At 37.4% G+C, this 12,084-nt stretch overlaps 1 protein-coding gene and 1 pseudogene across 2 annotated transcripts in view; one reads left to right on the plus strand and one right to left on the minus strand.

The window, feature by feature from the left end:
- The window catches only part of LOC117177864 (FH1/FH2 domain-containing protein 3), a 917,724-nt gene that overhangs the window by 551,290 nt on the left and 354,350 nt on the right, over nt 1–12,084 (minus strand). The window lies entirely within an intron of this gene.
- On the plus strand, nt 11,848–11,979 carry LOC117179204 (annotated as a pseudogene).

The following is a 12,084-nucleotide window of genomic DNA, read 5'->3' on the forward strand; positions in this document are numbered from 1 at the left end:
TAACTCCTTGAAGCTATTTATATTTTCTGAGTCTTCGTCCAGTCTACGCTGAACTTCGTAGACTTCTCTCCAAAATACTTCGACCTCCTCTGGTTTGGGTGGATTTTCGGCAGTAACTGGAGGGTCTTGGAAGAGTCGAGATGGGTCAGAGGGAAACTGTTGATTTTCTTTGACCCACATCTCCCTCCGCTCTAGACTTCTCTTAGCGTCAGATAGTATCCGTATTCTCTCAACAATATGCTGCCTGATGGTCAGCAGCGTTGACTTGTTAAGTGTGTGATAACGGGTCCGGAGTTCGCGCACGAACTTGCGAACCTTGGCGGTAAAATTCCTGCCAGATTTGATGTAGTCAATCACACATTAAATGCGGGACGGGTACGGTCGGATTCACCGGAAAAATGTCCATGAAGCTCGTCATCCATTTCAGCCAGATCTTTAGGCTTGAGAGAAACTTTGGTGTTGATGTTTCTTTGGGTTGTAAAGCATCGCTCTTCATCTATTGGTTGCCTGCCCGCGGTTGGTCTTAGTGTCGCCTCTCTTTCTTTGTTGCCGGCTTGTTCTAGCTGTGGTAGAGTAGGCGTTCCGCTTACATAGCCCCTTTTACGGAGTAGTTTAGCATTGTTTCGCAGAGGTTGCTGCGAAAAGTGCGATAGCTCAGGGTGTTTATCGTACCACGGAGCATGCAGCCGTGCCATGTAACCCCGTTCACGGACTACACTCGCATCGTAGCAGTGTAGCAAGTCGTGATTCAGTTGCTCCGTCCACCCAAAGGTCACGAGATCCCGCCGATCCATCACATGGAATCCATTTTCATTGGCTCCCCCAACTCTAGATTGGTCGGCATTGTTGGCCGACCCATTGTCGGGAGCCCTGCGCGTTCTGTTGTTTTGAACCGTACTTACTACAACCATGTTTGGTGTTGTCATTGTTGTTCCCACGAGAAGCTAGGGAAAGGGGTTCGTCCATCCTTGTAGAGCCCCGCATGCAAGGATAAGGCTGTGTACTCTGAGAGGTCGCCAGGTATCCCAGAGTCACCGTTCTAGACAACTCATTTAAAATGATTTTTGAAATGTTTTTGTTTATGATTGTTTACAATAAACAAGAATTGTAAGATAGTTACAATCTCCAATGCTAGGCATAGAAAAAAGAGTTTTTCCGACCATATGTGCCCGAATAATCCATTTGCTTGTTAAATTTGTTTTAAAAAATCATAAAATTCATCAACTAATTATAAATGTTGCTAAAAAATTATTATAAAGATCCCTGTGAAAAAGTCTGAAATCGAAAAAAAAAGAATTTTTCCGTTGACAAATGCCCCAAAAACAATTTGTTTATTAAATTTGTTAAAAAACTTATGAAATTGAACAAGAAATGATTAATTTTGCTGAAATTCTCATGAAGTTCCTAATTAAAAAGTACATATCGAATTTTTATGTCAAGAAATTCCTGATTAATGCACTTTTTCATTATATTTGTTTTAAAAAATCCTTAAATTGATCAACTAATTATAAATTTTCCTTGAATTTTTATAAGGTTCCCAATTGAAAGAAGTGGCATTCAGAAAAAAAATTTTTACTGCCGATAAATGCCGGAATAATGCATTTGTTTATTGAATAGAGGAGAGTATCCAAATATGAGATACCAACTCTGTTTTGGTGTGATTGTCGGGATTCTATCGACTGAACTTAAAAGTTAAATAGGTCGTTTTAATGGGAATTTAGTTTACCATAACGTGCATTATACGAAAATTGAATGAAAAACTTTATTGTATGTTTACGAAGTATAAATTTACTGTTATTTAGATATATTTGGTTTTTCCAGCAGTCACAAACCCTTTTGTAACCGGTTTCTGTGCAACCAGTTTCCGTGCAACGACGCACTTACTACTCCTGACCTGTAAAATAAAAAACTTAAACACTATCGACTAATTCCTACTCAGTCATTCAACCCCTATCTCTCTATGCAGACTTTACTGCGAAATACTTATTTAATGCATAACAAATAGGGTTTAAAGATTTCCCTTTAAATAATTCGACCACCACCAATTTCACAAAATGTTCGATCATAATCTTCAGTCGCGCAATGAATAATTGACATTACCACGAAATTACTTTTTCTTTAAGGACTGCACGTTAGTGACAGAACTAACAGAGTAGCCCTCGTAGTTTAGTTGAAATTCCGCTATCTCATATTACGAGAATATCTCATACTCGGGTACGCTCCTCTATGTTTTTAAAAAAATCAGAAAATTAATCAACAAATCATAATTTTGCTAAAATTATCATAAAGTCCCTTATTTAAAAACATCGACGCAAAAGAAAATGTTATTGAAAAATTTCTGAACAGTGCATTTGTTTAATAAATTTTTTGTAATTTTAAGAATAATAATCAAAAAAAAATTTTGTTTATCATAATTTTTTATCAAAAGGACCCGGCACACATATCTATGGAATATATGGTCCCAGTCAAATTAGCTCAAACTGTAGTATAATGTAGTTTATAATATCCTGATCAAATAAAATCCATAGAAACTGGGTCCAAGAAACGCCAGGTTTCGAGATAGGAGGGACCAAATGTCAATTTTCATGGAGGCGAGAGGAGTACCACGGACCCTCGAAGACTGTTTGGCACTATGCTCAGGGATCATGCTGAACTCTCTGTTCCTTACATATTTTGTAGTTTGAAACCCTCCAAACAATAATATCCATACCTAAATGTCGAGTAAAGGATACTTTTTCGTGGGTGTTGTACCAAAGTTAACGTTTCATGCATACTGTTTGGCATCCCGATCGGGGATCAAGCCGAACTTACTGTCTTTTGGATATTTTGTAGTTTGGGAACCCCTGAATAATAATATCCATGTCTTAAGGTCAACGAAATGATATATTTCCGTCGGTGTTGCATCGTACGTCGCTTTTCATGCAGATGAGAAGAGTTACAGCGACCACAGAGGAATGTTTAGCACCACGCTCAGGGATCATGCCGAACTCTGTTCCATAGATATTTTGTAGTTTGGGATCCCGCGAACAATAATACCCATTTCTTAATGTCGAGAAAAAGATAATTTTATGGGTGTTGTATCAAAGTTAACGTTATGAACACTCGAGGAGTTCCACGGACCCTCCAGAACTGTTTGGCACCACGCTCAGGGATCATTCCGAACCCTCTGCCCCTTTAACATTTTGTACTTTAGGACACCCCCGAACAATAATATCCATATCTAAAGGTCGACGAAAGGATACTTTTCCGTCGGTGTTGCATCGTATGTCGCTTTTCATAGAAATGAGAACAGATACATCGAACCTTGAGGACTGTTTGGTACCACGCTCTGGGATCATGCTGAACAATGTTCCATTGATATTTTGCATTTTAGGGTACCCTGATCGATAATATCTAGAACTGAAGGTTGAGAGATGGATAGTTTCTTTTTCGGTGTTGCATCGTAGGTCACCTTTCATGTACTCATTCAATCTGATTAAACAGGCCCTATTAACCACATCGTCAAGATAAAACTATGAGAAGTGTGTTTGGATATTGCAATATTGAGGATGTGTATGCGAGTAGTTTACCTTCTGTAAACAAATTAATTGGTGATTTTCGGATCATGGTAACATAAACTGAATATGAAGTTACATGACAATGGTGATATTTTCTCATTCAAACTAATTAATCATGTCTTATCAACTACTTAGTCAAGACTTCGAACTGTGCACGCTGAAATATAGACGTGCACAGATGGCCCAGTGCACAGGTGTACCTGTGGCCATCGACTTGCACATATGGGCTCGTGCAGAGTTGTACCCTTCCCGTCAATTGCGTCGTCTAGACTAAACTACAGGTATGGTATGTGGGGGTAGTTTATCTACTATATATAACCAATATTTGGTAGGATATGCGCGATTAGATTCCCTTACGTATAGTTTCTTTTTTAACAACGTTAGCCCTACATTCCAGACATAACCTCCTCGCGTTTTAATTTGATTACAAAATATGCACTTAATATTTTTTTCATGAACTATAGTCTCCTTTGTTTGTCAATTTTAAATATTTTGATCTTGGAAATCCGTTGTAATAATGGAAAAGACTCCATTGAATAAACTTTTAGATTTCGAGCATCGGTGACTTGTAATAAATGAGATTTTGCCGCCATGGCAATCTGATTGTCAATTTTAAACCTGTTTACATTATGTATGTCCGATTTTTAATAGAATCTTTGTAGTTTACTCTTAACACAAATTCTGCATTAACTTTCTATTTTCTTCGCCTGGGTCAATGTCTCTTTGATATTTGAGTCAAGTTTATAAAATAGAACGCTGAAAAATGTTCCTATACCTGGAATTTAGTCATGCCGCCCGTCAGAATAAGTTGCTACATATGTGCAATCCCCTTACAGACACGAGCGATAGTACACATATCTGACGCAGAAAATGAGCAAAAACAACAAATCGCAATTTACCGTCGTGCTGAATATGAAATAGATCCTCAAGAAATTTATGAAAATACGAGGATATGCCTGAACTGCAATCAAAGCATTAATATGGAGGAGAATGATTTAGCACTTGATCCTAATTATCTGACACTCAATGTTTTAAGACAAAGAAGAAATAGGTCTTGTGTATTTGGTAACAGAATGCAAGATGTGACCAGGTTGTCGGTGAAATGTAGGGTCAATGTTTTTTAAAAAAAAAATTACGTACCGGAATCAACTCGTTCTTGCCCTGAACATTTGGATGTGAGTGGCTGTATACCAAACGTCCTACTTCAAGGTTTAGAATTTTTCAATAGACCTTATCGCTTGTCTGGTGTCCAGTTGCAATATCTTTTGCAAGGCCTACGTGAATTATCGAAGATTAATGAGCCTCATCTTAATAATGAAGAAACGTTTCCAGAGGAAGATTTGAATTCAATCAGTCCCATGACGCGTGAGCAATTCAGGGATTTATATACTTATTGCGATGCTGTACAAGATCTACGGGTATATCGCCGTATTAGTAAAAAGGATTTGATGATTTTTTCGTATAAGCTTCGCCAAGGGCTGAGTGATGACTTTTTAAAAGTTCTTTTAAGATACGATAATAGGTAAAATGTAAGTCTCATTATTTCTATTGTCAGAAGATCTTTGATGCCACGCTTTGTTCTCAACAACATAGGGTTAACGGCTATAACACGCGAGCAGTATATATAGAAACATGTAACGGATTTCGCAAATAAACTTTATAATTCCACTCCTGAAGTTCCAAAAGTGATTGCCTAAATAGATAGAACTTATGTATTTATCCATAAACCTAGCAATTTCATAGCTCTCAGGCAAACATATTGAGCTCATAAAGGTCGCCACTTAATTAAGCCAGCCTTAGCTGTATGTAGCTCCAGATGGCTATATTTTGGATATTCATGGACCCTACTTTCCTACTCTCGAAATAACGACGCTGCCATGCTTACTAATGAATTCGAAATCGATGTTAATAGACTGCGAGAATGGGTAAAAAACGACGAAATTATCATTGTGGACCGTGGTTATAGTGATGCCCTGTCGCTCCTTGAAAATCTTGGTATTAGCCATAAAATACCAACTCTGTTAGTTCGTGAACACAAGCAATTTGATACAGAAGAAGCAAGTTACTTATTCCATTAACTAGAGTGAGAATTGACAACCTGCATGACAGGAATGCCAGATGGATTCATCTTAATGAACACCAAGTACCTCATTTCCCTGGGCTGGATATTAATTATCTGAAGGAACTGACGGTAGGAATCTATCAGCTGAATCTAGCAAGAGCTTACATCCAAGAAAAGTTTGACTTGGAGCGAATGGAAGATTTGGATTTGGACAAACTTGTCGATGAACCGGGTTGAATCAGAGTGCGCGTGTATTCTTGTTTCAGACGGGCAACTTAATATGGGATCTGGATATCCTATGTAGAAGATAACTTGGTTCAAGCAGGCGATGATCAATAGCTACAGATGGATGAAGCACAAAAGAATGAACAAATATTGGGGTGCTACTTTACTTGCAAAATTAAGGCCAGGACAGTCGGATCATGTGCACATGTAGTAAGCATATTATGGCATTTAGGATACGCGCGCCATTAGCCAGCAGTAAAGTGTCCAAGCAGATATATAATTAATTGATTCCTGAGCGTGGTACCAAACAGTCCTCTGTGGGGTCACTGTAACTCTTCTCATCTGCATGAAAAGCGACATACGACGCAACACCGATGGAAAAGTATCCTTTCATCAACCGTTAGACATGGATATTATTTTTCAGGGGGTCCCAAACTACAAAATATCGAAGCTTTAACTTTGTTACAACACCTTCTCAAAATATAACTTAAGAAATGTAAAATTATGGAAAATCGTAGAAAACCTTCTTTCAAAAAATAATTTGTTTATAACCTTTTTTATTTCTTTATTATATAATATTCGAACATTTTTGAATAATTTGAATAATCTGTGACATATTATTTTCAACTATTTTTGTCGATAGTCTGGCCGGTAACATCTTAGTAGATGGCCCATATATAGGACCAAATGTCGGGCGGACGTGGAGAAGCCAAAGGCTTTTGGCCGTTATCAACCGCACGACGTGGCGGTTAGCTCGACTGTGGGTCGAAGATCAATTCGCACCTGGGAAAGATCTAGTAGAATCTAATAAGTATTTCATTAATTAATTTTATTTAATTCGAAATTTCATTTAAGAGAATAAAAAGAGGACTTATATTTCGAGTTGGGCAAATTAAAATAACGCGAGGTCCATTGATCACAATCAATAAGTAGTAAACATTAACAGCAAGACGCAAGGCTAGGCACTGGATTTAGGGACAATTACTTATCCAAAGAATTTTTGTTGAATAATTACTTCAAAATTAGGGGCACAAAGTAGAGAAAACTGAAGCTCATTTCCATGTAGATTGGGAACCAGAATTTGTGAATATAGTTTCTTATCTTTTAGTCGTTGATAACAAACAGTTACGTTTCAGGTTTAGCATTCTTCCAGGATTGGTACCGACGTGCACACTCGCTATCGATTTTCTCACTAGGATACAGCCAATTGTCAAAAAAATCCGAATTGTCATGTATAAAATCCATGATTAGGTATAGTAGTACAGAATATTTACCTTTATACAGGGCGCACTACTTGGAGGTGATCTACGCTATACCCTACTTACTCTACAATTCACAGAATAATAAAAAAGCTACAAAAGATTTCAACTGTGTAAAGAAACAACTATAAGCTTTATTTTTTGATGACAACTACACAGAAATACTCCAATTAGAAAACTCATTGTTTCCCTCCTCAACAAGCGAATTGGAAACATCGTTTTCGCATCGTTCACACAAAATTGATGCGTTTTTCTCTGTCTGAAGGATAAATCACCACGATTACAATATTCTAAGTATTTTTTGTTCGATAAGTTATTTTTCTATCTGATTGTGAAAGATTAACCCTTACAAAAATAATGACAGTTCATGGATAAAAATAATTTAAAAAAAACAAAAAAGAAACATGCTGAAACCAAGTTCAGTGTGATAATTCTTCTCCTGTTTTTTTGTGTATTAACTCATTGAAATGCACAACAGTTCGATTGAAAAAAGACATATAAGCGATATGTGATTGTTTTAAAAAAGTATCCTAATGGCCTGTTATTGATCGTGAAATAAATTATAATTGTTGTCTTGCTCAGCAGTAGATACATACATAGAGGAGTGAGCTTACAAGTTCATCTGCAGATCTTGAATGTCTAAAAACGAGACAGTTGTGTTTATAAAACCATGGAAATCATAGCCGATGCTGATAGTATTTTTACAGTAGACATCTGATCCTGATTTAGAGATTCTAAGAAGAGAGTACTGTAACCCTGAGATTGCGTGTTCTTTGAAGGTTTGTGGACACTGCCGCTACATAATATCTAAAACTCCTTGCGATTCAAAAAATATAATCGGTGATGAAAGTGCTGAAGTCTCCGAATCGGCAAAATGTTTCGATTCGCAAAATCTTAAATCAGTTTCTGGAACAATTTTGTTACATATAGAAAGAGGTGTCATTTCTAAAAGCAATTGTTGTTTGCAAGAGAGAAGGTGAACTTGAACGTGTTTCTGCTGAAGCTGACACTCGCATACTTGTCGAAAGAGGATTATTCATTCATCTGTCTTTGAATACCTGTAAAAAACACTTACAGGATGATTTTTTTGAAATAGAACCAACTAATGCGATTGAAATTCAGTCAGATGTTTCGTGTCTTGATGCTGAAATAATCACTGACTTACTTCAAAACTTACGAAGAATGGCTTCAATCAAGAATTAGATTTCGATTCCCCTGTTACACATAATGAAGCTGCTTATGACACTTTAACAGGCTGACAAAAATTGACTTTGCCTCTGTTGTTCAGATCATGCAAGATCACCTGAAATCAACCAGTGGCATATCTTACCGCACTTGTTTAGCTCTGCTGCTAATGAAATTGCGGACAGGACTCTCTTTATCTCTGGGTCGTATATCTTCCGAAGATATTATTATTAAACGTACACAATTCATGTCGAAGGAACTTTTTTGAAACGAAGAAAACGTGTGCATTCTTGTAGCGGACGGTACCTATGTTTACATAGAGAAAAGTTAAAATTACTGATTTCAAAGGCACCACCGGATACATTCTAGAGTTTTTTGGGTGATACTTCGCAAACGGTAAAAATAATGACGCGAACACTTTGACTAGTCTTATGAAAACAGATGCTATTGATTTTCGATCGTGGCTACCTTCTGATAGTGTTTTTGTTGTCGATCAAGGTTTCCGGGATTGTTCACAGCTTTGGTCTCGAGGTCAACGAATCGCGACTGGTTACAAAAATACAATAGCTCATAGAGGCCGTCAACGGTCTTCTGAAGAAAGGGAAAGCGCTAGACCACGTAGTTCGAAACTGTCAGATCCCGAATATTGAGGACTATGTACGGCATGTGTTTGCCCCTTGTAACGCGTTTTGGCCATCACGTATCAGTAAAAACTCTAATTATCAGGTAATTGCTAACAGAATGTTCTGCTTGGTGAAAAAGATAGATCTTTTACAATAACGGGCTGCAAATGAAGGTCAGTCAAACAAGCGGGTTATCTGGCAATCCTTAGATGCTAACTCTGTCACATAAGCGAAGGTAGCTTGAACAAGTTTTAAATTCACAGGCCATCTCAAAATGTAATACGCGTTCAGATTCAGTCAGGACATACTAATCCTATAGTATTTGGGATACTATCGTCATAACAATTTTCCTTCAAGACCTTGTCAAACTTATAACTCTCACGTAGAATAGAAGATGCGGCCAAGGCTTTTCCCGATCGGTCCGATGCAGAAGGATACCAGAACCTTCCTCATTAAGTGTTTACATGTCGTTCTGTTGATAGTTTGTTTATGTTTACTTTTGTCCGTAGTTTGTATTCAGATTAAATACATTTCTGCATTTATATATAGTTTGTATGTAGTTTTGTAAATATTTAGTAAATAGTAGAGTAAGTGGGGTGTAGAGTAGATTGCCTCCCCGTGGTACACCCTGGGTGAAGCTAAATAATCTACAATACTGACTCCATATCGCACCTAAAACGAATAGGGGAGCTCACTCTACTGTAGAAAATGATTCTACAGTAGAAAATCAATAATTAAAAATACTAATGTATGTATAACAAATGATTTATTGTAAATATTAGTTAAGACAAGGTACGCGTTATTATATTACAATTATAATTTATTATTTTACTAATATTTGTACTTATAGTTAATAATTATCAACTGTTAGATCATTATCTATTGTAGGATGGCTTCTCGTAACTAACTTGTTGGTTTGAAGGTGTTTCTGTAACCTTGTAGATAATTTAAAATAGCCATTCCGCTGAAAGCCCTCACAAATCCTCACTACTTCTTGCTTCTTAATAAAAGTAGGTTTTGCTGCAAGCTCAGGCCCAGGCCCTAGATCAAGGGTTCTAATGTATATTCAACTTCATGCATTTAGGCAATTTTTGGAAAAGCTTGGTGGCTCGGGTTAATTAGGAACAGGCACATTAGAAAGCATTAATTTCAGGTAGTATCGAGCAGATCGGGTTGCGTCCAAAAAACGGCCTTATTGACACCCCTCTTTGTCTTTGTTTAGATAGTTTAAAATCACGCTAAGAATTAGGATGTCATTTTGATCAATCAATTTTATAAGTTTTATAAACAGGATATTAAAATACAATATTTTTTTCATCGATAATTATAATGATCAAACGTAAATTTGGTTTATTACTAGACGTTAATATTGATGTTGAACGAACCATTAGAAGATTCAATAATTTCGGCACTGTCGGAGATCTACCTCGAAAAGGCAGGATGAGGTCAGCTGGAAATAAGGTGAACTTATTGGACGTTTTATTGTAATTTACTAAGGATCTGCATAATTCCTTTAGTAGAGTTGCTCAAGAACTTGAAATAAGTAAATCGTCTGTTCATAATATTCTGCAGAGAGCAAACTTTCATCCTCTCAAAGCAATACTTATGCATAAGTTAAGTGAAGATGATTTCGATCGACGCGTTAAGTTTTCTGACAATATGATGACACTTATAATTAGAAATCCCAATTTCCAGTCCAATATAGTGTCCTCAGACCAGGCGACATTTTAACGTGATGGAACCTTAAAGAGTCATAATTATAAATATTGGGCAAATATAAATCCACATTGGGCAGCAGAAGACAAATCTCACTTAAATAACTTAGCAGAATTTCAGCAAAGAATAATTGACGAATCAGCGCCTACTCCAAATAAAATGATTGTTAATGCTGTAAATGCTTTCTACCACCGTTTAGCTTACTGCCAGGAAGTAAACTGAGAACATTTCAAGCACTTACGTTTAAAATATTGAACATACTCTTCTCTATGACAAATCGTGAAAGGTAAAGGGACTCACGATAAACAAGCACCCCATCGTGAGAGGCAAGGGGATTCACGATAATCAAGCGCCCCATCGTGAGATGCAAGGGGACTCACGCTGATCAAGCATCCCGAATCGTGCGAGGCAAGAGGCTTCACGCTAATCAAGTATCCCAAAAAGAACAGAATTTACCACGCCCATGTCGTTTAAATTAAAAAAACAAACTTAACCTTGGAATGACCTTGACAGTCCATCAAGGCCACTCCTTACCTATGACCTGACTACACATTTCAACGTAAAATTTTCTGCTTTTTCGATTTCCAATGTCAAAAATGGACCATTCTATTTGAAAACCAAAAGGCGACCTTGAAATATACATGAAGGCCATGGTCAAGGTCAAAACTAAGGTTACCACTGGATTCCTCGTTGAAAGTTACTTTAAGAATGACCTTAAACTTCACCAAAAAAATTGTATCTAAGGATTTACTTGGATGTCACGGGACTTTTAGGACACGCTATACATATGTGTATATATGTGTGTGTGTATACTGGAAATACTGCCACAAGAACATTTGTAGCATATACTGCATACGTTATCGAATTTTCGGTACCAGCTGACAAAAACATCATAGCCAAGGAGAATGAAAAAAAGAAAGGCAAAGAGACGTTATGAGAGAGTCGCAATGATTTGACCAGAAATATTTTTTAAACTAATCGTCTTATCATCGGCGCTCTTCGAGGTGCCAAACTTTCACTGGTTAATAGCCGGGAAAGCATCCCTGCGTGTCAACAATATGCTAAAATACTTGCGGCAAAAAAGAAAAAGGCGGTCGTCCTTCGGTCGCTCCGTGTCCGCAGGGTGCACGAGACTTTTGCCGCATCGTTTTATTGATTCCGTTACAGACTGTAACCACCTATCTCACGGCCTGACGAAATCCTACAGTTGTCCTTAGGACAAACTTTTGTTCATATATATATATATATATAAACACGCATAAATCTTTCGCCTTCTACTAAAGATTTCCGTGGAGGGGAACAACTGATGAGTCTAAAACACTAATTTTTTCGTACCCGGCGAAAGCTGGGTCACCTTTTATTCGGTTCGGTTTTGATTCCTCTAGAATCAAACCGAAGGGCCTATGACAAAGCCACCGAACGCGTCCTCGGGTTGCGGATAGAGGGTCCCTGTACCA

This window comes from Belonocnema kinseyi, chromosome 8 (assembly GCF_010883055.1).
Source record: "Belonocnema kinseyi isolate 2016_QV_RU_SX_M_011 chromosome 8, B_treatae_v1, whole genome shotgun sequence".
Lineage (NCBI taxonomy): Eukaryota > Metazoa > Arthropoda > Insecta > Hymenoptera > Cynipidae > Belonocnema > Belonocnema kinseyi.